This window comes from Macaca mulatta, chromosome 3, assembly GCF_049350105.2.
Source record: "Macaca mulatta isolate MMU2019108-1 chromosome 3, T2T-MMU8v2.0, whole genome shotgun sequence".
Classification (NCBI taxonomy): Eukaryota; Metazoa; Chordata; class Mammalia; order Primates; family Cercopithecidae; genus Macaca; species Macaca mulatta.
Genome location: NC_133408.1, coordinates 134,258,121 through 134,284,998, shown reverse-complemented (window position 1 = coordinate 134,284,998; position 26,878 = coordinate 134,258,121). Strand labels below are relative to the sequence as shown.

At 33.5% G+C, this 26,878-nt stretch overlaps 1 protein-coding gene across 1 annotated transcript in view; it reads right to left on the bottom strand.

Annotated features, from left to right (window-relative positions):
- SEMA3D (semaphorin 3D) overlaps window positions 1-26,878 on the bottom strand; it is a 193,242-nt gene that overhangs the window by 142,685 nt on the left and 23,679 nt on the right. Inside the window, exon 2 of the mRNA XM_028846124.2 lies at window positions 16,737-16,868. The gene's annotated coding sequence lies outside the window, so the exon portion shown is untranslated. The remainder of the gene's footprint in view (window positions 1-16,736; window positions 16,869-26,878) is intronic.

Sequence of the window (26,878 nt, the reverse complement as noted above, 5' to 3'; positions counted from 1 at the left end):
AAATGGTATTTCAAGATTATTTCAGTTTAAAACAAACTATACAATTGTCTATAATATGTTTTTATTTAAAATATTAAAGAACAGTAAAAACATTATGCATTGAAAGGCATATTATGCTTTGTCTTGCTAAAAATATGTGTATCAACTAGGAAAATACATTTTTATTTTTTACAATTTACAGATTTTTATTATCATTTAACTTGAACTATTAAATTCTGATGTTTTATATAAGTGTCAGATTTTCCAGTTACTCTTTGATAAAGAATGCAAAGGGAACATGAATAAGGAACCACTATGCTTTAGAGGAAAGTGCTCTGAGTTAAAGGTCTAAAGACATGACTGTAGTCCTGGTTTGCCTCATACAGGACATCTTATTTTCGGGAATTCAATTAGCCACTCAGGGTCAGGGTTTTTTTTATGTAAATTTAGTCTGTTGATATGTCATCAATATTACAGGAATATGACGTACGTAGTTTTAGCAAAGCAAAGTGTCTATGAATATTTTTAAATAATTAACAACATACATAGACTTTTTTCTTTAAAAAGAGATTAACCTTTTTGACTTAATTCAAGTTTACTTTTTTTAGGGATCAATGTTATTAAATCTTATGTACAGCAGAGTCAGATATGAGAAACTCTGATTCAGATATTGCAATTTACTTTTATGAAATAGAGAAGTACCATGTATTACATATGGCATATATGATATACATAAAAGTCATATAAGATGTGTATATATGTGGTGTATATATGATATAGATATGACATATATAGTCTATACATCAGATACATACAGGATATGATATATAAGACATATATGGTATATACATAGGAGTGTGTGTGTATATATATAAATCTCATATATACTCACATACATAACACAGACACTACAGGGATATGGCAAGGGAATATCTGCTCTTTATCAAAGTTGTCATCAATATTAATGATACCTTTAATAATGTACATGTTCTTTTTTACCTAAGATTAATTTTTCTACTCCATTTTCATGCCACTAATGTAGCATCGAGTTGCTCTGATTGAATGCCTGGGTTGCTACAATTGGTATTCCGGACTTGACCCGTAGACTTCAATCCTGGAAATGGATAACTTGTTTTCCATACTTGTTTTCCTCAAATGTTTGCTTTCATAATGCCATCTCTAATTTGAAATATAAACTCCCTAGGTTGGTATCTAAATCCCTTCTTTAACTACACAAATTACTTTCCTTGTTCCTCAATGTGCACCCCCTGTTCCAGGCAAAATAGTCAGTGAACACATCCCATCTAAATTATATTCTTTTCCTTCTTCCTGTGTGTGATGTTCTGCTGTCCTGATCCAATCTCATCCAAAAAGCATTTCTGGGTAAGTTCCAGATCAACACACTCACACACTTTCTACCAGGGTAACTACAGCAGATTTTTTCTCAACTACATCGACTTACAGTCAAATTTTCTTGCATATGGCCTGAATTTTACAAGCCTCTTACCTCTCCAAAAAATTTGGAAAGATGCTTAGGCACAGAAAATGTATACTGTCTTAAATCTACTTCAGATAGCTCATAGAAGCTGAATGGGCTCAAAGTAAAAGCATAATAAATGTTTAGTAGACAGATAAGAAGTCAAACAATTACATAGAGGAAACATAATAGAAATCTGCTATTCTGACTCATTAAACAATTAATTAACTTTAGGAATAAAAGGTTCTGTAAATTTTATAAGAGCAATAACTGATATTCTTTTTTAATTAATAATTTTACTTCTTTTTTTTTGATACAGCCTCACTCTGTCACCTTGGCTGGAGTGCAGTGGCACAATCTCTGCTCACTGCAACCTCTGTCTCCCCAGTTCAAGAGATTCTCACATCTCAGCCTCTAGAGCAGCTGGGATTACAGGTGTGCACCACCACACCTGGCTAATTTTTGTTTACTTTAAACTTTTTATCTTATTTTTTGTTTTGCTTTTTTATTATATAAAACATGTACGTAACTCAAATATCAAAATTATATTACATGTATATTAATATATCCTTTCATCCCTGTGTTCCATTTTGTGCCTCCCTGTCCTTTTTTTAAAATATATATATAATTTAAGTTCTAGGATACATGTGCAGAATGTGCAGATAGGTTACATAGGTATACACGTGCCATGGTGGTTTGCTGCACCCATCAACCCGTCATCTACATTAGGTATTTCTCCTAATGCTATCCCTCCCCTGTGATGTTCCCCTCCCCCTGTCCTTATGTTCTCATTGTTCAACTCTCATTTTGGAGGTTGCTGGAAGATCAAGATTTGGTTTTGTATATATTCTAGCTTTCTATTGGACGTTCACCTGGCAACACTGAGAAGGCAGCTGAATTAAAGTCAGAAGGTGAAAGTAGTAGTCAGAGATAGATGTATAATTTTGGCAGTCATAAGTATATGGGTGGCATTTATGAGAGGTGAGATTGCCAAGGGAAGAAATTCCGATAGAGGAAAAAATGGGTGCAAGGACTGATCTCTGGCACACTCCATTATTAAAAGGTCAGAGAGATGAGGCTGAACCAGCAACTGAGACTGGTAAAAGCTACTTGTGGAGAAGGACAATGAGAAATATGTGAGACTCTGTATTCCTTTGAAATCTTCACAGGAATCAGAAATCAGAGGAAGATAAATGATCAACAGAGCCACCGGATTAAATGTTACTAATATGTCAATAAGGTAAGATCTGAGCACTGATTATTAGATTTAAACAGTACTAAAGAGTTATGCAATGGATCAAAAATATCAAGTTATTCAAATAGATATATACATTTATATATATTTTTTATTTTATTTTCACAATGAAAACATCATTTTATATCAGCAAATGCTTTAAAGTTAAGATGTATAGCATCCTAAAATCCTTGTAATAATATTTCTGTCTTTTTCACAAAGGGACTACAGATGAATGCTATTCTTTAAGAACAATGCTTTTGAACTTATAATGAAAATGTCTCCAAAGAAGGTGAATAAATATTATTTATTATAACTTATTTAATCTAACCTAAGATACCATTTTAATATACATCATTATTTTAGGTGTCACTAAGAAAACAATCTTGTCAATTTAACTATGACATGGCATTGGTTGTAAGACGTCATTGATTTCAGACATTGAAGTGAGAAAAAAACAACCATCTTAAAACTTATGAAATACTATTGTATTTTCTTTTTCTGACTATATTAAGATGTACATTCTATTTCTGTATCAAAGAATTAGACAAATGATAAATACTATTATGTACAGTGCTGTTGCAGAATAAACAACTATTCCCATGACACAACAAACACACCTAATAAATAACCACAGAAAAAGTGATCAAAACAAATTAGATGAAATTAAATTAGATAAATGTGTTGTATGCTGTAATTATTACACAGGCTACTATTAATTACATTAATGTATTAACAATATATTACTGCAGACTACTATTAAGTATCATATAATTTTCAAAATGTTTATATATTAACATATTTACTAATATTTAAAAAATTAACTTTATAAGAGCATTTACTTAATGTTTTTTAACATCAATAAAAATGTTTTATTTTACCCAATAAAAAATAATAATTTATTTATTAAATAAGACTTCTGCATTTTCTCTTTTCCTCAAATATGCAAAACTTTGATTGTGACAGAATGAAAATGCACAGCATTAGAAACCATGTAAGCTAAGGTCTGGTTTAAACCCTGCCAGTAAATGTTGTTAAATTATTCTATTTTTGTGAATTGCAGTTTTATCATCTTTAAATGAAAGGACTAGTGAAGATGGGATTTAAGGTGACTTATTGTTCTGATATGTACAGGATCACTTACATTAAAAAGAAAAATTGAGACATTATTGATCATAGTCACTTCAAACATCAGCACAAATTTCTGTCCGACATGTTACAGCAGAGTTTTATGTATATATACATGATATTTACTCCCTATAATCTACAGCCTACAACCTGCAAGACATGAACACATTATTAAGTGCTTCTGTTAAGGAGTCATTATTAAGAGATAAATCTATTTAATACAAGTTTCTTCTGGTCTCCCTGGGGATTGGCCTAATAATGAATGAATTAATGTATATATATTTTACTGCCGTTTAATTATTCTATTAATAATAGACTGTGATTATTATAAAAGTAGTTTTTTTTACATTCTACCATTAAAAGAAGGTAGGTATGCAAAAAGAATATCAAAACACCATCTTCCTATCAGCACCTCAGTTAGAGATGATCACTGTTAACATCTTCTATATTTTCCCTATTTTCTGTGCATATACATAAATGTATTTCACAACAATGAGATTATATCAATAATCTAGTTTATAAATTACTAATGAGTTGTTTCCACTTTACCCATCACTATGTTTTCATTTTATTTAATATTCAGTCACATTAAAAATTTTAGAGATGTTTCAAAACTGTTTTTATGGTGGATTTGTCCAATTTGGTATCTAATTCTAAGCACACTATACCTACCTAGTTGCAGCACTATCATTTTTAATATAGTACACATATTAACCCCCTCTCTTATTTTTCATGATGTTAACTTGTTGAAGAGGGACAAGTTCAAGTTATTCCTTTTAAAATGCTTTAACCTCTTCAGGAATTTTAACATTGTCAAAAACTTAATAATTTATTTCAAAACCATATGTCAACTAACTGCACAATATGCCCTATTTCTCAGTTTTTAGTGGAATCCAGAGAAAATTAATGATTGTACTATTGGGGATTCTGTCCTAATATTAAAAAAAAGATTGGTCTCTTGATCTTTCTCCACTGGGAGAAGGACATGATGCATGTCCTCCCTAGCACAGGATTACTGCCCTTCATGAATGAGCACAAAGTCTTTCTAAGGATAGTCTTGACTGTTACTGAAATTTAAATCACTTAAGTTCCCTTCTTTTTTATCTCTATAAATCATTTCTGGCACATATTCTTTCACCCATCAGAGCAAATCTAAATAAGAACATGTTCCTTTTGGGCTGAATAGTACCAGTTTACCTAATTAATGTTTATTTAGTATCTAATAATGTTTTCTATTGAGAGGAGCTGGGCTCTGTTTTCTCAAGGTTTTTGCCAAGTCTCATAAATCTGGGAAAAGGCGGTCAGTGTAACCCCTACTAATAACCAAAGTGGCCACACACAGAACAAACAAGGGCCCAGTTTATAAAGCCTTCACTGAAAGACCTTATTGGCATAAATTTAGATTTCTCAGTATTAATTTATGATGTGTGCAATGCACTTTGCATTAAAAAAAAAAAAAGAATAGGAAAAAGAGTTAAAAATGCATTTAACCAAAGCTTTAATGCATTAATGTACTATTTAAATTTAATAGCCAGCAAAATAGAAGGTAAGAGAGAAAAACACAAAACAAGTTTCTGTGAACTATACGGAACTTGGCAATGCATTTTAGTTTTGATGTATTAAAATTTCTAAGCAATTAATAATATATATCAACATTGCTAAAAAGGACAATTTTCTGGGTGTCTGTCTACCAATTTCTAAATTACTTAATTGCTTATTTAATCAAGGTTTGAGATATCATCTCTTTACCAATATAATAAATTTTTGAACCAATAATATCTAGTAAAACACTGAGAAAGTACTTAGCTTTATCTACACATTCAGTATCAGCCAAAGTTAATTCCATATGAATTGTATTGTTTTAAAATCAAAATTTATTTCTCTAGACATGAAATTATAACCTTATTTAAAACTCAATAATAAAATCTTTCTAAAGATGTCATAATTTATTTACAAAAGACACAGATTACACCAGGGAAATAAGGCATATAGCTCATGGTGGTCCTGTTTTTATTTAATCATTCTCCATGGTAATACGGTATTTTCCCCAATTTGCATTGGACATGGATCTCAAGAACAGAATTTAGACAAGTTTTACGAAGAAGAATAAAGGCTTTGGATATTTGTTTTATTTCAGAGAGTCCAGAAAGAGATTCTTTAGAAGAAAGCAAAGAAGGATGGCATTTTTGTGTGTGTGTTTGTGTGTGTGTGTGCGCGTGCGCGCGTCTAAAAAACCCCATCAATGTTTCCTTTAATTTTATGACTCTTCTTGCTTTTACACTAGAAAGATTCCCAGACTAACCACATGATGTGAATGGAATAACCTTTTCTCTCTTTGGCTGGGTGATGGTTTCTCAAAATAAATATAACACATCTTATACATTTTTTTTTCTGAATATGTCTTTCTTGAGCCATGTCCATGAGTTGAAAAGACTTTCTCTGGGAATCCCAAATGCTGAGACAATGCCACCTTAATTAGGAAAAGTAATGTCAAGAGGAATTCTACCTCAGACAACTTACTAAACGTTTTTCTTATCTTTTCAATAAATACGCCTTTCATATGTTTACTCATAATGCAATAATTATTTCTAATAAGACAATCTTAAAAGTAAGTTACTCACAATAATGATAATGAGTACCTATCACATAGCTATCATGATGCCACACATAATTAGCTATGAAACTGACATGACATGGTACCTGCAGATAAAATCAGGTTATATGAGAAAAGTGATTAGCAGAATGCCTAACGTATAAGCTCTAAAGTAAATGTTAATACTTTCATTATAATTCCAGTGATTTCAAAGTTATTAAAGATAAGGATAGCATAAAAATATACAGTCATGCTTTAACAATGAGAATATGTTCTGATAAATTTGTCATTAGGTGATTTCATCATTGTTCGAACATCATAGAGGGAACTTAAACAAACCTAGATGGTACAGCCAACTACACACCTAGACTATATGGTATAGCCTATTGCTCCTGTACGGCATGTCACTGTATGGCATGTCACTGTATTGAACACTAAATCTGTATGGCATGTCACTGTACTGAACACTAAAAGCAGTTGTTACACAATGGGAAGTATTTGTGTATTTAAACTTACCTAAACATAGAAGAGATACAACAAAAATAAAATACTATAATCTTATGGGAACACCATCCTATATGTAGCCTGTCAGTTGACAGAAATGTTGTTATGCAGCACATGACTGTAATATATAGCAATATAATCCAGTTGTATAATATATAGTGCTCTCTAGTAAAAATATAAGGCAAGTAATTTTTTCTTTCTTTTTTTTTTTTTTTTTTTTTTTTGAGATGGAGTCTTGCTCTGTCACCCAGGCTGAAGTGCAGTGGCATGATTTTGGCTCACTGCAATTTCTGCCTCCCAGGTTCAAGCGATTCTCCTGCCTCAGCCTCTCGAGTAGCTGGGACCACAGGCATGCACCACCACACCTGGCGAATTTTTGTAGTTTTAGTAGAGACGGTGTTTCGCCACATTGACCAGGCTGGTCTCAAATGCCTAACCTCAAGTGATCCGCCCACCTAGGCCTCCCAAAGCGCTGGGATTATAGGCATGAGCCACCGAGCCTGACCCGAGACACAGTACTTTAAATTTTCTTGTAGTTATATATGAAAGTAAAAAGTAACAGATAAAACCAATTCTTATATATTTAATCCAATATATAATCGTGTTAACATGTATACAATATAAAATTATTAATCAAAAAACCATTGTCATGCTAAGTCTTCAGATTCAGGTGTGCATTTTACACTTTCATTGTTTCTCTAAGTGGATGCTGAATTTTTATTAGCAATAAAAATTGGTTTGTATTCTGATTTCATAAAATTTACAACTAAAAAAGGAGATTGAATTTACTCAAGTTGTTTCAAGCAAATGTAAAAGTTTTCGGATAACTGAATCGAGTATCATTTATTAAATTTAAATTAATTAAATTAAATAACATAAAAGTTGAATTTAAAGCTAGCTTTGAAACAAAAGCAAGATGTAAATACCTGCAAACTTCATCCTCTTCCCCAGAGGTAGAAAATATATTTTACATGAGATAGAGGGGAAAGATTCTGAGAATAAAGATATATTTTTTGCCTTATGCTTCGTGTAATAGAAAAATGAACACAATTCACTCAACCATCAGGATTTCTGTAAGGATCTTTATCAAGGTTTCTAAGAATGTATACTCATATATACATTTTATTTTTCCTTTGGGAACTGGCCTGTAATATCCAACATTTAAGTCAGCCTAGAGCCCAAAATTAAAGCTGCATTTGTTCTTATTTTTTCTGTTCCCCCTGCCTCTAGTATGATATGTATGAATAGTGTAAAACAAATAATAATATGTCATAGAATTGGATTTATTGTAGATTCCTACTTTAATCCCAGCCCAATGATTAACATTTCAAAGATGGGAGAAATTGGCATTATAAATTAATCTGGCTTTGGTGTCCACTGTATTTAACTAAGGAGAGCAAATCAGTTTTAGAGAGAAATCCTGGAGCAGCTGGATGATATACACAATTCTAGCTTGGATTTTATTTGTGTTTAGTTTGGTTTAATTTTATTTGTTTATAAAGCATGGAGGAAAAATAAAATACTTGAAACCTCATTAGGAATGTTTCAAGGGCTCTGAATTATGAATAGACATGAGAGCATCACAAAAATCGAATTCCAAATTTTTAAACTCTTTCTGGAATGATGCCATTCAAGTATGGGAATTATGTTGACAGTGTTTTTTTAACCCTTATTTGATCCCAGTCTGGCATAATACATGTCTCAATAGATGTGTTAAATTTATTATGTAAAACCAAAGAAAAAATGCGTGAATGAAAAAGTGAAGTCAAACATAAAGTGTAAGGTGACATGGATGTGATGGTCTGAACAATATATCAAAAAGTTTTTAATGTTTTATTGGTTTGGGGGGATAGACAAAAGTACTATACTTAAATAATGACATAAGAAGCAGAATTGGACATATTTTTTTGCTATCATTGTTAGTTACTTTTAGTTATTTGGTATTTAAGTACTATATAATAAATGGAGAAATGCCATTCTAAAAGCTACATTGCTGGAATTTTAGAATACTAAATCTACAACTCATACGTAAGAGCTCCCATTAAAGGAACAGGAAATTCTCAGGAATCACATCTTGTCACCAAGCAAGATGATACAGTATGTTTAATAATACAAAATCTGGTGGAAAAAAAGGATATTTATTGGAGGGAAATTATAAGGCATTTACAAAAAGAAGTGATTTCTTATTCTCAAATACAAAACTTTGAGATTAAAAACACACTGTCGTCCCTCAAGATTCTTGGGAGATTGATTCCAAGATCCTTCTTGGATACTAAAATCTGCTGATGCTCAAGTCTCCTATATATGATGTTGTTTTTGCATATAACCTACTCACCTCTTCCCCTATACATTTTTTCTTCTATAAACTTTAAATCATATCTAGATTACTTATAAAAGCTAATACAATGCCTACACATAATTTCATTCCCATGGATTTGGCATAGAACTTAGTGGGCAGCAAATTTAAGTTTTGCTTTGTGAAACTTCAGATAATTTTTTTCCCAGATATTTTTGATCTGTAGTTGGTTGAATCCACGGGTATGGAGCTCAAAGATACAGAGGGCTAATTGTACATATAAAGAAAAACCAATTGGTGTAAATAGATAATTCAATCTTTCTTATTCAATCAACTTTATATTTGTATGACATCTTACAGTTCTTTAATGACATATATACACATATGTATACATATATGTATTTTTACACATACATACAATCACATTTCACATATACTATTAAAAATCCTTAGCCAGGAGTGGTGTCTCATGCATGTAACCTCACCACTTTGGGAGGCTGAGGTGGGCAGATCACTTGAAGTCAGGAGTGCGAGACCAGCCTGGCCAACATGGTGAAACCCTGTCTCTACTAAAAATACAAAAATTAGCTGGGCGTGGTGGCGGGAACTGTAACCTCAGCTACTCGGGAGGCTGAGGAAAGGGAATCACTTGAAACTGGGAGGCAGAGGTTGCAGTGAGCTGAGATTGGGCCACTGCACTCCAGCCTGTGTGACAGAGTGAGATTCCATCTTAAAAAAAAAAAAAAAAAAACTTTTACTTAACAATTCTGCATTTAAGATATGCAATTGTGCTGGTAAAAAGAAATAAGTCATATTTTTGAAAGAAAATAAAAACTAGCCTAACAGCAGGTATCACAGATAAAAGAAATGGAGAAATAAGATACAAGCGCCAGTCTTCTGTTTACAAGTATATCTTTCTGGAAAAATGTACAGTAAAATCTCCAGATATGTTTGGATGATGACAAAGCAGAAGACTCCAGTGAATGGAAGCAGGCTACAAAAGCATGTCGCAGATTTGTGGGGATACTCAGAGGAGTAGCAAATTTAATATGAACAATTCAAGGGAGTAGCTTCAGGAATAGAAAGTCTAAAAGAAAGAATGTTGGTACAGCAATTAGGAGGAAGTAAGTGAACCAGAAAAACATAGTTCATTCCTCCAGAGAATGGGCTCATCTTTCCGTATACCACAATGTCAACATTAGATGGCTACAGTTCCAGTCACGGAAGTGGAATTTTCTGTCCATCTTTCTTTCTTTTCTTTTTCTTCTCTTTTTTTTTTTTTTTTTTTTTTTTGAGATGGAGTTTTGCTCTTGTTGCCCAGGCTAGAGTGCAGTGGCATGATCTCGGCTCACCGCAACCTCTGCCTCCCGTGTTCAAGTGATGCTCCTGTCTCAGCCTCCTGAGTAGCTGGGATTACAAGCATGAGCCACCATGCCCGGCTAATTTTATATTTTTAGTAGAGATGGGTTTTCGTCATGTTGGCCAGACTGGTCTCAAATGCCTGACCTCAAGTGATCTGCCCACCTGTTGGTCAGGCTGGTATCAAAACCCGACCTCAGGTGATTTGCCCACCTCGGCCTCCCAAAGTGCTGGGATTACAGGCTTGAGCCACGGCTCCTGGTCTCTGTCCATCTTTCTAATGATCCCTATTTCTAATTATCTGTAAATATATCTATTTATAGACATGCTGTTAGCAACCTGGCTAGAAAGCAATTTATACCAATAATGAAAAATATGATGTCTCAATCAATTTAGAAGCAAAATCTTGTGTCTATAAGTATTTTTTTCTGATATTTAGACAACAGAATTTCATGAAAATCTTAATCAATTTTTTCAAGTACCTTATTATTTAAATATTATTTATCCTAATGCTTTAGTATCACTGATATTGTTTCACTTACCTATATATCTACTAATTTATTGTTTTCTGATCTTGTAGTTATATATGAAATAACCAGACTCAGTTCTGGATATACAACATAGGAGAAGTGCCCTTCCTATTATTTCCTAGCAGCATAATTCATTTGGCCAACTTCCTGCCTCATCTCCCTATCAATTTTCAGGAGTCTTTCAACTGGGAGAGTGCACTCTGTCCCTAACATACCAACCCACTCAGCACTAGCTTTGAGTTTCATTCTCTCAAACACCCACTGCCTAGTAAGTGTAAACAATTTCAACCAATGAACAAAAGTTAATCATATTATCTCTGCTATGGTCAGAGATCACGATGACAATCTATTTAAAGGTATGGAAACTTGATCAGCAAAGTAGGTTCTAGGAAATGAAGATTAAAAATAAACATGAAGATTAAAAATTTGAATTTAAAATCACAAGAGTGTCAGAAACAGCTGCTAAGTATCACTATTAATGATGATCATTAATTAACCCTCCCTGAGATCTGTAAGAATTCTCTGTCATCATATCTTGTTTCCCTTTTCACTTACAAAACAATTTATATTTTTTACTATTCATCTTAATATGACTTGTTTTAGTTTTCTGTTCTGAGCTTTCAGTGTGGACACTGATGGCACTCAGTTTACTGAGCAGGAAATGGTTAACATCATCTAGTTCAAGGACTCTCATATTTGAGTTCTCCTAATAATCCAGATAAGATTTCCACTAAGGTCCTTAGCTGAGAGAAAATACACATTTCTATAAGATACTTGTTTTTAAAAGGAAACAGTGTTTATATAGTTAACTGGGTTACTGAAACACGAAAATGAGATAAAATGAAAAATTAGTTCAAATCTCCTTCCTCAGAGCACCCCCGGGTTTATTTGCAGTTAGGGTAGACTCATGAGAAGACAGAGTTCTCCTCTCAGTACAATACATCTCACAGGAATGTTAAAACAAGTAGCTATTCTGAATATAGTTAGAAACTTTGAAAAAAATTAGTTAAATCAGTCTCAGTAATATCAGATAATGTCTCTAATTATATATGTGCAGTGTGTATGTGTGTGTGTGTGAAGATTTTTTTGTTGTTGTTGTGGCTAACAGTACTACATGAAACATTTATATTGCTTAGTATTTGAGAAACTTTCAGGTGATATTAAACTTTTAAATAGGCTAAGCTTTTAACTGCGTTAAATTATTTTAGAACTTTAGAAACTTTTTAAAAAATATTTTATTTTTCTAACATTTACAATAAAATGAATTAACAAGAAACAAAAAATAAAACCATTTGCACAATAAAAGGGATTAAAAGGAAACACAAAATAACACCAAATCTTAAAATGCTATGTCAAAATTTAAAATGTCTTAATAAACACTGATAATATTATTTTCTTAAAAATACAAAAGTAACACTCGGTTGGGCGTGGTGGCTCATGCCTGTAATCTCAGTACTTTGGGAGGCCAAGGCAGGTAGATCATCTGAGGTCAGGAGTTCAAGACCAGCCTGGACAACATGTCGAAACCTCGCTTCCCCAAATAAATAACTAAATAAATAAAAATACAAAAAGTTAGCCAGGTATGGTGTCACGTGCCTGTAATCCCGCTACTTGGTAGGTTGAGGCAGGATTGCTTGAACCCAGGAGGTAGAGGTTGCAGTGAGCCAAGATCGTGTCACTGTGATCCAGCCTGGGTGACAGAGCAAGACTCTGTCTCAAAAAACAAACAAACAAAACAAACAAAAAACAAAAGTAACACTTGCCTTAAACAATGATAGTGGTCCCATTTACCATCACTGTCTAACATCAAATTTTCAGTCACAGACTCTGTGATACTGTAAATCCTAGGAAATATTTGGCGTATTGGACTGAGAAAAATCAGAAAACAATGAGATTAAAGAAGATACTGAGCTTTTATAGTCGCCATACAGTTCCTCCATTCACTTCCACCATGTCAGAGGCTTTTGGACTTCTCAATTAAGATTCAGGGGCTACGATTAACATTAGCATCTAATAGTCTAACACTGTGATTCCAAAACTATGTGCAAGGCACTCTGGAGTAATACAGTGAACTCACCAGGAATGCTGTAAGATATTTTAAAATTTCAAGATAAACACAACAATACTCATTATTTATCAGACACTGTATTAACTACTAGTCAAGCTGTTTCTTAATTTCAACACTCCGGGGGGTTACATTCAAGGGGTCACAGGTATGTGAAGTTGGGTTCTCAGTAAAGCAAGTGTCCTCAAAAGTCCTTGTGGAACAGGTACTAAGGATCGCAATATTCAATCCGATTCCAAGGTTTGAGAAGCTGCACAGTGCCCAACACATATGCACTCCCCATTAGTAAGTAATTCACATGTAATTTAAGGATATTTAAATTTAAAACATGTAAAACATTTTTTTTGTTTTAATTTATGTTGTCAGGACATAAACACTTATTAAGTTGTTTGGCCTTAACTATAAAAATCAGAATTCTTAGTATTTGTTTGTTGGCCTAGAAGTGTGATTAAAAAAAAAAAAAATGAGCTGTTATGGCACTAAGAACTGAAAATTTTGGAAAGATATTTCTGTTCTAAATACTTTTCTAGAAAAAAAAAATATATATATATATTTTTATATATATATATCCCTGTAAATCGAATCACTTCCCAAATCAAACCTGAAACCTGAAGGAGAATTTGGGTATGCAATGTACCAATCGATTTATTGCTTACATCTTAACGTTCATTTTGTCTCCTTTACTCTTCAGTATCTTCCAGCTTTTGCTACATTTATACCCAGAAGATTATAGTCATTGCAGCTTTTCTATGTTTTGGTTCTCTGAGTTTAGGTATAAGGTAATGAAGTAAGTAAGACCTGGCATAACAATGTCCCTATTGTGGTGCCACGATTAAGCCTCACTGGAAAGGATCCAAAGATGACTTTCTTTACGTTGACTTCCCTCTGTGGTGAATGGTGTTATTTTGTGTTTCTTGTTAATTCCTTTTATTGTAAATGTTAGACAAACAAAATAATATTTTAAAACAATGTTTCTAAAGTTCTAAAACAATTTAACTCAGTTAAAAGCTTAACCCATTTAAAAGCTTAATATCACCTGAAAGTTTCTCAAATACTAAGCAATATAAATGTTTAAATAGCACTGTTACCTACAATAAAAAAATCTACACACACACACACAGACACACAAACACACACACCGCACATATATAATTAGAGACGTTATCTGATATTACTGATACTGAAAGTCTAGTAAAACTATGTAAAAAAAGTTGCTGCAAAAACCCTATGTAAAACTGAATAGAGAAAGTGTTGTCAACTCAAGAAAATGGTTCATTTTCTTATTCCTTAATTTGGGCTTGTATAGTCTGTCCTCATTTCTTCTTTCATTCTTCACTTTGGAAATCTTCAAAATAAACCAGCTAAACATCTCCAAGTTTATATATGTATAGAAGGTTTCTGGAAATTTTTCCTAACCCCAAATTGAGACAAAGCAAACAAAAACAGTGTCATACTCTTAACAAACAGTAACACATTATTTTCAAATCAGTTCCAGAAAGAATATAGTTCTTAACCTGAACTAGGGATTAGACAATATATATTTCTATATGGGTTAAACTAGAACATCGTAGTTGATGTGTGAATGCATCTGTGTGTGTGTGTCTGTGATCAAGGTATGCAATTTTCAGTATATTATAGTGTATTTAGTACTATTTCCTTTATATTCTCAAAGCATCTTGTACTGGCACAGCTTTTCGTGATAATATTTTCTGTTTAGTTCATCACATTGATCTGAAGGTTCTAGATAAACTTAAACTATTATATTAGAAGAAAATTTAAAATTCCTATTTAAAAATTCCAAAGTTTAGACTGTCTGAAAGAAAAAAAAAAAAAAGGATTTTTGACCTTACTATGATAAAAATAATGAAAAAGTCCACAAAACTTTTTTGCAAAGAACATCTCTTACAATTGTATTATATGCCTTGAGATGCTTTCTTTGTTTTCTAATTATATAATAGTTAATTATCTTATAGCTTCTATGGCTGAATATATGAAACAAAATTGTTTAAATTTCATAATCATTGATTTCATAACCACTTTATGATATTTTCTCCCTTTGATTTACTAAACATTTACCTCTTCCTTGTTTTGTTTTTATGTTTTATTTTATACCTATACTTACTTGTAGGACAATATTTGTTTGTTCAGAGTGAGGGTTCTTTAATCTTTGGTTTCGATTATTTCAAGTACCTGTTAAACAAATTTTACTGTAATGTGTAAATAAGTAATGACTGAATTATCTATTACTGATTGTTAGAATAAGCCAAAGATGCATGTAAAAGAATCATTGTCAGCCATAAGCAAATAAAAGAGGAATCAATATTTACAATTACATTTGATCTCTTATCACCAAATTAAATTATATGGTAGTCAAAAGACATCATTTTTCTTGCCTGAAAATTAATAGTTTATAATTTGAGGACAACGCTATGTCTAATTTGAGGAAGAAGACAAGTTAGCTAGGATGAAAGTGATCTCAGGCTAAGTGCCTAAAATGTTAATCACAATCTTATAGTAAAAGGAAAATGAGAGCTATTAATTATGCCTATCAAACAATGAAACAACACAACAATAACAGAATATGATGTTGATTTTTGGTATAGTAATAACTCAACAGAGCACTGCCAAGATTACATACAAGCAAAGTGTCTTCAAACATAGATTAATAATCTCATCAAAATAATTTATATTGAAAGAGTTTATTTTATAAAACAAATACACACATGTATTAGGATTAGAAACTGATAAATTACTTGGTGCTTACATGGTATATGTTGTTATTCTATACAACAAATAAAATAGTAGAAGGGACTAACATAATTGTTCATCTTTAGCTCTGGAGCTGAAGCAAAAGTAGTCACTGATGGAAGTCAAAGTCAAGTCTAGCAGCCTAAGGAACTGGGACACTGTGACATGTTCAAATCAAGAAATCACAAGAAAGCTATGTCTGCTAATTCTGAGAGAGGTAAATAACTATTTGCAGGTGATTACTAATGTAATGGCAACATTATAATGTATAGTCATCCCTTGATACACACCAAAGATTGGTTCCAGGATCTCTGCCATTCCCATATGCCCACGTGTGCAACATTCTCCCACAGTCCTCCCTGCAGAACCCTGCTATATAAGAAGACTGCCTTTAGTATAAGCAGGTTTTGCATCCTGAGAATACTGTATCTGTTTGGAAAAAAAAATATTCTAATATAAGTGAACCCACCCAGTTTAAACTCATGTTGTTAAAGGGTCAACTGTATATAACTAACAGGACTCAAAGCATTACAATTACTTTACACTATATTTGTTTTGAGAGTCATTGATACAGCAGAGACCCAATCATTATTTGCATTCCAAGGTCTTGGAGTGATCATGTCTAGAAATAACATCGTATGTAGTGTGGACATAGATGATCCAAAGTTTGCCCTAACGAACCGTCCTGTAGAGTGCTTCCTCTCCAATCACATCAGCCCAAGGACAGTGTATTAGAATTATTCAGAGAAACAGAACAAATAGGAGAATACATGCATCTATCTATCTATCTATCTATTGAGGTTTATTTAAGAGACTGACTCACATAATTATTGAGGCTGACGAATCCCAAGATATGCAGTTGGCAAGGTGAAGATTCAGGAGAACCAATGGTGTATGTTCAAAAGCCTGGGAACCAGGACAGCAGATGTTATAGTTCTAGTCCAAGTGTGAAGGCCTGAAAAACAGGAGAGATAATATTACAGTTCCAGTCCAAACACCTTCAGGTTCCAGGACCAATAAGGGCAGACGTTTCAGTTCAAGTCCAAAGGCAGAAAAATAAATATCCCAGCTCAAGGTAGTCAGGCAAGAGGAAATTACCTCCCACTTGTGGGAATGTCAAGCTTTTTTTTCTATTAGGTCTTCAACTGTTTGGGTGAGACCCACAACAGGAGACACAACAATCTGCTTTACTCAGTCTACCAATTCATCTTATCCAAAAATGCCCTCTCAGACAAATCTAGAATATTTGCCCAAATGTCCGGGCACCCCATGGCCCAGTCAAGTGGACACATGAAATCAACCGTCACAGAAACCCTTAGCTGCTCCTTACTGCTAAGAGTGCTTACTGCTTGCTTCTGCTTGCCTGACCTCCAAGTCATCATATTGCCTGTGCCTGCTAAACCAAGGAATGTTCAGACACTACAGAGAATTCCCAAGTTCCAAACTCTCATCATGCCCAGTTTTCTCAGGGCTGGCTAGAATATACATTCATCATGCTCAGTTATTAATAACTCTTAGTGGTTGATAACATTTACCTTTCAGTAGAAACCTTATTTTATTTTTTAGAAAGATGGAACAAACATGGACGTTCCCATTGAAGGGAGCCTCAAGGAAATGGCAGGGAAGCATACTCTTGGTATCCCATCAAACGTCATACAAACCCTACCATGTGGGGGGGTCTGTCACCTTCTCTGTACCAAGGCTGACCAGACATTTACTTATTAACACCTTGGAAATGAGCATGTATGAAATGCACTTGCACAGTTTGTGACTTTTATTGCAAATGAAGTAATGGTCAGGATGGCAGTGATTTGAAATACAGTAGAACAGATTGTTTCCTTGTTTATAGGAAACTAGAAGTGGAGTATAAAATGCACTTTGTAAATGTACCAGAGAGAACCATAAAACTGAATAAGTGCATTGACTAAAATACAACACAAGGTGATAAGTTTAGGTTGGCCCTAAATAATAGACAACCATAAAAGATAATTAGGTTTGAACACATAATCTAAAGAGAAAAGAGTAAAACCTTTTTACAAAAATATGCAAAAATCTGAAAAGAATTTAGCTAAGCTCAGATGTCATTATTTTTAAAGGTATTCATTTAAAGATAAAGCACAACTTGTCTTTCTACATATAAAAAATTGTGTCATGTTATTACTGTCATCTCCACAGTTTTTCAAATTGATTGCTTTAAAAATAATGTAACGATCTTGCATTGCGAAGATTTTTCAAACATTTTATTATAAAAATTTTCACACATACAGAAAAGTTGAAGTATACAAAAAGCATCTGTATACCCACACCTAGATTCTACAATCACTCTTTTTTTTTTGACATTTGCTTTATTATCACATTATACATTCCTGCCAATCCATCCGACTTAAAATATTTTTTTCAAAGCAGGACAGTGATATCCATATACGTTACCCCTAAACACTCTATCAGAATAAAAATATTTGTATTTTCTCTTGTAACTTAAATATATATGTTGCTAAGGGATAAAAATATATAACAAAATAGATGTCTTACTGTGCACTAAATCTGTTGGACACTAGTTACTTATCCATTGGAGTTTAGTGCTTATGAGGCTATCATCTTAGTTTTAATCTCCCTGAGGGTCCATTAGTTATTTTGTTTTCCATAGGTACATATTAAACCCCTAATAACATTTAGTCATACTGAAACTTAATGTACTTCCAACAGGGGTGTAACATGCTAAAGACACAAATCTTAAATAATAGACAAATCAGGGAACAGGTCCAACTGATGGTGTTAATTAAAGACATTTTACAAATGATTCACTTATACATTTAGATACTATAAAACAAACCTATTATTTAAAAAATATATAATAAACAATAATTTATTTACCTTTTAGAGATGTCATACTTACCTATATTCATGTTTTATTTTAGTTATATATTTATTTCTAATGGGGGTTAGCTCTTCAACAGAGTATAAATTATAAAATGTCTAATATTGCCAGAGATAATATTTGCATTTATCATACAGCAGCAAGTAATGAGCCCTTGACATCTCATAAAATTGTGGCACCTCAGTAAACGACAATTAAATGCTGAGCTCTTGCGAATATGAATGAACAATATGACTTATGTCACACTTACACAATTCCTTTTATTTTAGCTGATGTGCTTCTAAGTCCAAATGTGCACTGGCTTATCCAGTTGTTTTTATTTTTCTTCTGATAATTGTTAGCTTTATCACCTATTTGTTACGTGTGTGTGTGTGTGTGTATATATATATATGCTTAGAAATGTGAACAAAATAATATTTTAATTTATCTTGCATTATGCTGTAATATAAGTGATTTTTTTTTAGATGAAGTCTCGCTCTGTCACCCAGGCTAGGGTGCAGTGGCAAGATCTCGGCTCACTGCATCCTCCACCTTCAGGGTTCAAGCAATTCTCCGGTCTCAGCCTTCTGAGTAACTGGGACTACAGGCACGCACCACCACACCTGGCTAATTTTTGTATTTTTAGTAGAGACAGGGTTTCACCACATTGACTAGGATGGTCTCTATCTATCTCCTGACCTCTTGATCCACCACCTCAGCCTCCCAAAATGCTGGTATTACAGGCGTGAGCCAGTGCGCCTGGCCACAAGTGATTCTTAAGATAATAAAGCAATCTCCAACTTCAATGTATTGCATAGAATTATAGAGTTTGATTCTTCCAACTTAAAGGAATAATTGAATTTTCCAGAGTATAAAGTTATAAAAATCACATTTCAGAAAAATAATATCTCTTTAAGACCTATGGTGTTAACTATATTTTAGTTTGGTATTGAAAAATTTTAAGAATTTTACTAATTTATGAGCAAATTTCAACCCCTTATGAGTTGCTTACATTTTCCACCCAAGTCATCACCTATAAGCCATTTATATTCATGAAATATAGAGGACACACAAAGAAAGAGAGCTGGCACAGATTAAAAAGTAATCTTTTTAACAAGCTCTTTATGAAGTAAATCAACCAGTTTACCAAAAACACCACAAAATACCATTAGCATAACAGACAGTAAGAAGAAAATAGTTATATCAGCAAATATCTTAGCCTACAGACACTTTATGGAAATCACCACAAGAAAAATAACACAAAAAGTAATGGTTCTAAACATGCTTTGTTTGGAATAATGATGCCATTAACACTTGGCACTACAGTGCCCAAATGGAAGTGTGTTTGCATAATGGTTTACTTTACTCTTTATAAAGATAAACACAGAAGGTCACTGTGCAGAGGCTGACATGCTTCGGAAATAAACGGCACTTTGAAATACAGAATGTCTCACTGTTTCTGGCACAAACCTCCCTTTTTAGTCTGATTAAAAAAAAATAGACCTAGGGTTTTATTCTATTTCTTATTTTTATAATAACAATATTTCATCCTTATTTGCTGAGATGGATAAAGAAAGTCAATACTAAAAATGTGGCAGTTAACTAATAAATTATGTTAACAATATCAAATATGGTAACAATTTTGATATCAACGTTAAAATATCAGCACAGTGCAATAAAAATAACTTGTATGAAAGATTCTGGTTGTATTCAAAATATTAACCAAAATATTTTTGTTTCTCCAAGTGAGACTAAATTCCTGAAAAGATGCTTTTATAAGTTGACAATTTGGTACACTTAAACAGCTCCCCATTGTACATTTTATGCGCCTTTTCTTCATAATTTGACCCTTGCCTACACTTTATGTATACTGTCTAAAATGTGCTCACTATAATACTCTGATGTCTGAGTTTTTTGTACCATGTGACAATATGATCTTATATTTCTCTTGTGACTTGTATTTTACAAGGCTTGTAAGTAAATAAACTGCATTAATTTATGCTGTACATACATCAACATTGTTTGGGGAGAACAAAGCAAAACAAAACAAGCCAACAAAGGCTCTGCTGGGCGGAGATGTAGCTCCTCTCAACAACGCCCAGCAGTCCTCACATTTTCACTTCAGTCCCCCAAAGCACACTGATTTGTATCATCAGAATTTTTTCTGTTCCACTAAGATCAGAAACTCAATTTCTGGCCCTTTCTACAAATTCCTCATAGTGACTTATTTCTCCCCTTCTCACCGACTGTGTCTATAGTGTCTACCTGCTTTGCTACCCACATCACCGTCTTTACTATCACCTCAGCTACTGGCAGGACCCAACACCTGTAGTTCCTTAACCCCCTTCGTCTGTTTTTTCCTCTTACTTACCTTAGACCCTGATATTCTCTTATTTTGACAATGACTGGCTGCACTTTCAGCTAAAATTTTGTAACAAGTATAAACACATAAATCAAATGGCAGTGAGGGTAGAGAAGGGTGTTAAATTGCAGTTTCCAGGCCATCATCTTCAAATATTTCATTGCAGCAAGTCAAAGAGGGGTGATAAGGAATCTGGATTAATCATGAAAGCACTCCAGGTGGTAGGACAGAATCTATCCCTTTTTAACAGTCATTGAGTTTAAAATCGGTTCCCAAATCTAGAGTGCCAGACTCAGATTTTCCTCTAACTTTAGTCCTCATCTGTCTTTATTACCTAATTCATGAACCATTACATTATTTTTTATCTTCTGTCACTTCCGTCCTCTGGTCATATACAAACCACATGTGTACTATGAATGTGTTTTGATACAACTGATTTGGTAGGCAATGGGGAGCCATGTGTTGTTTTGTAAACCAGAAAGACAAACTTTTCAAGTGGTCAAGGTTTTTCTCAGTATTATCAGAAAATTTATTATGGCTTTATCTCTAACTAGGCTTCTAATTTGTGAATAAAACGTTGTCTTATTCTCACTTAATCATCATATTGCTGAACTCCACTCCAGTTATGAGTGAGAACATAGTGACAGAATGTAAATGATTTGATGTAGCTGCAGAGCTATTCACTTTGACAGCAGGCCATCTAATACCAGTGCGCATTCTTTCCTTCACACTGTCCTGCAGATGGTAGGATTTCAGTAACCATTACATAACTGGAGGAAGGAAGCAAGAAAGATAGGAAAGAAGGAAGTGAACGAAGAGAGAATGACCAACTAGTGTTCAAGAAACACAAGCCATAAGTTCTACAGTAACTACTCCAGAGATGATATATCTATCACATCTCTCCACAAACTATATCACTTGTGGATAAAAACTGAACTGTTATTTTATTGAACTGAAAATAGTAACATTGAAAATAATATATATCTCAATTCAACTTTGATAAAATTGAATTTTCAAGCCTAACAGGATAATGTCAAACTATTTATTGATCTGATAAAAAAACAAAAAGGTAAGGCATTATATAAAATAAGGAAATATGTATATTTTTTTACCATTGAAGTGTGAACAAAATTGATATGGTTAAGAGATGGATGAACATGCAGTCAGAGTGACAGAGATTACTATCAACACCAGCATGAAAGTATAGCACTGGGAAGATAATGGATCTGATCAAGATACAGAAAAAAAATAAAGAGGTCAATAAATACATGAATAAGATCTGAGTCAGGCAGAATGAGTAAAAATAAAAACTATAAAGAACAAGAGAGACAGAGTCATAGTGAAAGAGAGAGAGAAACTGAAACCGAGATTTCCACGATGGAAAAAGAATTAGCCAGAAGGCAGCTGTAGGCAAATGGGGGCGACGCAGTGTGCCTGACTCTCTGCCTGTAGAAACACGCATCATCATTCTAATGAGAACCTTGGGGAACAAGAAAACATCATAGCAGCACAGGAGGTAATGGGACCCTCCTAAACAGGACTGGTGGGACTGCACCTGGTGTTCAGACCCGGCATCTCGTTATCTAAAAGGTGCAGGGAAGCTGGAAGGAGTTCAGAGACATGATGGAAAAATGATTAAGATACAAAGAAAGATGATTTCTGATGGAAGATTAAAGCACTAAAGAAGCTCAACTTGGATGAGCAACAAGTTGACGGGCAAAGTATCTCTCTACAAACCAGCAAAATATATCAAAATTCTGGAGGAAAAAAGTATTATTAAATTTGGTACTAGGAGAAGAGGTTTATGAAGAATAATTGCAATGAAGCAGAAAAGAAGTCAACCCTAAAATTAGGAAGTGAAGTATAAAAATGCAAGCAATGACTACTTGCATGTATGGAGGAGGGGAATGGACAACATCAGTTGGACAATGTAAATAAAATACAGGCAACTTGACCACACAGAGGGTGACCGTGATTCTGGAAGACAAAACAATCAACATAAAATAAGGAAATATCAGAATTATATTAATAATACAAACTCAATTTTCAAAAGGACGAAAAATTTTAGCTTTATCTTCCATGTTTTCTTGTTACACTAGCCTTCACCTGAAATAATAAATTAATTCAGTAATTTCCAGAAGGGAACTAAATAAAATCGAATAATTGGTCATTTTAACACGGCTTACAGTGATTCTTTGTGTTGATTTGCAAATTAATATTTTAAAATATTGAAATGTGAATAAATCACTCATATAATTAGCAATGGGGGTAAATATAAAATATATAAATAACATATAGATAGATATGGAAATAAATCATAAATATTTTATAATGTTTTAATCATTAAATTATTCCTCCCTCCCCTGCTGTAACTTTGCGGGGTATGAAAAACCCAGATACCCATGGCCTCTGGAGGGGCAAAGAAGACAGGGCTGGAACTGAGGATGGCTGCAGGTTGAGTAGGCAGGGAGAGTTGCAAGAAGCAGGAAGAGAGGAAAACAACTATCATTCATGTAGGAGTGAGGTGGCTCTTCACAAAAGGAAGCAAACAATTCTCAGGTGGGACTTATTTATCCATAATAACACAGGCTGTTGCATGTACATAGAGGTCAATCTGTATTTTTTTCTATGAATCACTCTGTAATACCCATTAGGAAGAAAGTGAACTACCCACACAGGTATTATTTTTGGATTATGATATTTGAGTTAGCAAAACAGGTATGTCATCCACCATCTCGCAACTTAAATATTCACAATGTTGCATACAAATATATTTTTATTAAAACTCAAAGTGAAGATTTCTGCATTTTAAGAAACATCTGTTGCACAATAGAAAACTCTGAAGAAATGAAATTCTCACTCTAGTCAGACTGTCCATTTGTTTGCGTTTTATGCATTTGCTTGTCTGACACTCATCTCTGTGCTTTGAGAGTCAATGTAATAATAAACTGTACCTGTTTTGCAGCTGTTCCCAATTTGTAAAACATGTGTGGTTTTTTTTTTTAATCTCATTTTAATTTCAGCTTTGGAGTTAGATATTGCTCTTCCTCTGTTTCACAAGTAACAAAGCAAGAATCAGAGGGGTTTCTGAGCAGCCTAAGTCAAGTAGAAAGAAGGGCTAACAACAACAAAGACCTCATCCTCCAACTGCCCAGCAAGTGATCCTTCCACTGCATTGTAAGTCCTGAGCAATTCATGTACAAAGTCACAGCATCAATAAACACAGAGTTAACAAAACAGTGATTACTGCATAAAACCACACCCTTATCATGAGTTTGTTGGGAAACATAAAAAGTGCAATTATTATGAAAGAAAAATGAAAGAAGCAGGTGAAGTAGATCAAGTAAAAATTAATAACAAAAGTTATTAGCTTAAGTTTCCAGAATGTGTAGCCATTTGTTTTCACAGAATGACCTTTGTTTTCTAAGTATGACATGTCATAGTTGATTAAAATGCAACTCATGCCACAGTGAAAAAAGCCAGAAATTTCAGGTAGGTTTAAGCATTCAGAACAAAAGGACACTCTAAAGATGGGTGGAGTGGAGCAGTAAATGGAAGGAGGAACAATATGGGAAAGGTGTACTGGGAGGGTGAGGAAAACCTGAGGAAGAATGTGGAAAAAGAGTGGAAGCTCTTACAAGTTTCCAGAAACTGAAAACAAGCATATGCACAAAAAGAAACTTGGCAACGTCTTTCCAAATGCACCAAGGAGCAATCTGCAGAACAGAAGGTTCCAGTAGCTGAGAGGAAATACACTTAGCAGAGGCAAACATCATCTTGGAACTGACTGAAAGGAAAATAACATTTAAAATGTTCAGACTCCTTGGAAGACAGAAGTAAAGGAACTGAGTCAGCGATTGAATGTCATAAGGCAGAGGTTTAGAGGCCGAGGACATCCAAGGAGGTGAGCTAAGGAGAAGGAAAGACAAGGATGTGAAGTAAGAATATAAAAGAAGTATACATAAATCCAAAATATACAGTAAGATTAGAAAGTAAAACAGAATACAAAGAAAAGAAAAAAAAAGGCACTTGGAAAGTGGCCTCTCCATAACAGTGAAGAAAAAAAAAAAAAAGGCACATGGAAAGTCGCCTGTCCATGAAAGTGAGCTAACGCTTGTGCAGCAGTGAAGAGCTTAAACTCTAAAATCCAACTGCCTGGGTCCACATTCTATCTTCACAGCTCAGTAGGAGGAAATTGGGGCAAGTTATTTAATCGCTCTATGCCTCAGTTTCTTCACTTGAAAAAGGAAAAGGTATCACCCACCACACAATAAATCAAGAGAATTCAGTAAGAAAATTGTTATAAAGCAAAGAATACAGTGCTTGTCATCAGAGGGAACAGTAAACTATAATCTTAATTTCCAAAGTCTTGAAAGATTTATAATACTTCAAAGATCAGAAATGGAATCTGAACAAAAAAAGGCTATGAAAATGATCAGCATGATGGAAAAAATAAGAAAAAAAGAATCAGTCCAACAGAAAGGATAACAGGACAGTAGGAAATAATTAGGCAATTTAAAGATGAATTTTTTTAAAGTAATGAATAAAGTGAAAGATGTTACTTAAAATTTATCTGATCCAAGACAATTTACTATGAAAAATGTAAATTCATGGAAAATGGGCAAAGAAGCCCCTTATTTCTGAAAGACCTAATTCAGAAATCCAGCTTCAATCATTTAAAGTGGCTCCCTTATTCTCATTCCCAGAATTGCTTTCAACCAGCCAAATATTTCAATCCTGATTCAAGTAAATAACCAAGCATTTCATATCTGAATGCTTTTCAGAAACAGTAAGGGAAAGTAATTTTTGCCAATCTTGCAAACATAACTTGAACTGAGTAAAGTTACAGACTTCCATTCTAACAGGAAAAGTTTCAATTTTCATAAGTTAAAAATGTTTATTTTGTAAATGGAAACATCAATAACAACAGTAATAATCATCAATCTTTTTAGAATGTTTGCTATGAAATAAACTCTACACATCTTATTTCAGACTCTTTTGGAAGACTTTTCAAAAATGCTAATTAGTTTGCAATAAAGTTGATGCTCAGAGAAGTGTAGTGAGTGCTTCAGGTCTTACAGTCAGTCACTATCAGAGCATGGATTTGAATAAAGGTTTATTTGAGCAAAAGTATGTCCTTTTCATAATGTTGCTACCTGAGAGCCTTCAGTGAATAATAACTTGAATAGAGTCACTACGTAATATCATTGTATAATGATACCATCAATCACGGATTTAAACTAGTTATTTAAACTAGTTGTTATTGTTTGTTTGAACTGAAACCTATCTCTCTATCTGTATGTATCTATACATATATTTATTTATCTAAACTCTTATGAACTTGATAACCAAATTTCTTAAAATTAAAGCAGATAGAGAGCATTTTTGAACTGCCACTATTTAAAAAATATTTTTTTGGAAAGGAAAACTCGATTCTCTTAGTCATTCTAAGTTCTCATAGCCTGAGCATCTCCGCAAGCTGCATTTGATTTTCATGCTTAAAGATGCATGGATTTTTTCATACAACACAGCCTCTAAAGACAAGCTAATTACTTCATCTGGTGCTGAAGTGAAGAAAGTGACTTGACACAATACAGGAAGAAAACTTTCAGTGTTGTAGTTTATTGAAAGACTGAATGTCAGCCACTTTTGTGGCACACAAATTTTGTGTAATACATTTTATATATTACATTAGGATTTGTCTGGATAATGCTGACAATAGTAATTTTTAACTTTAAATATTGAC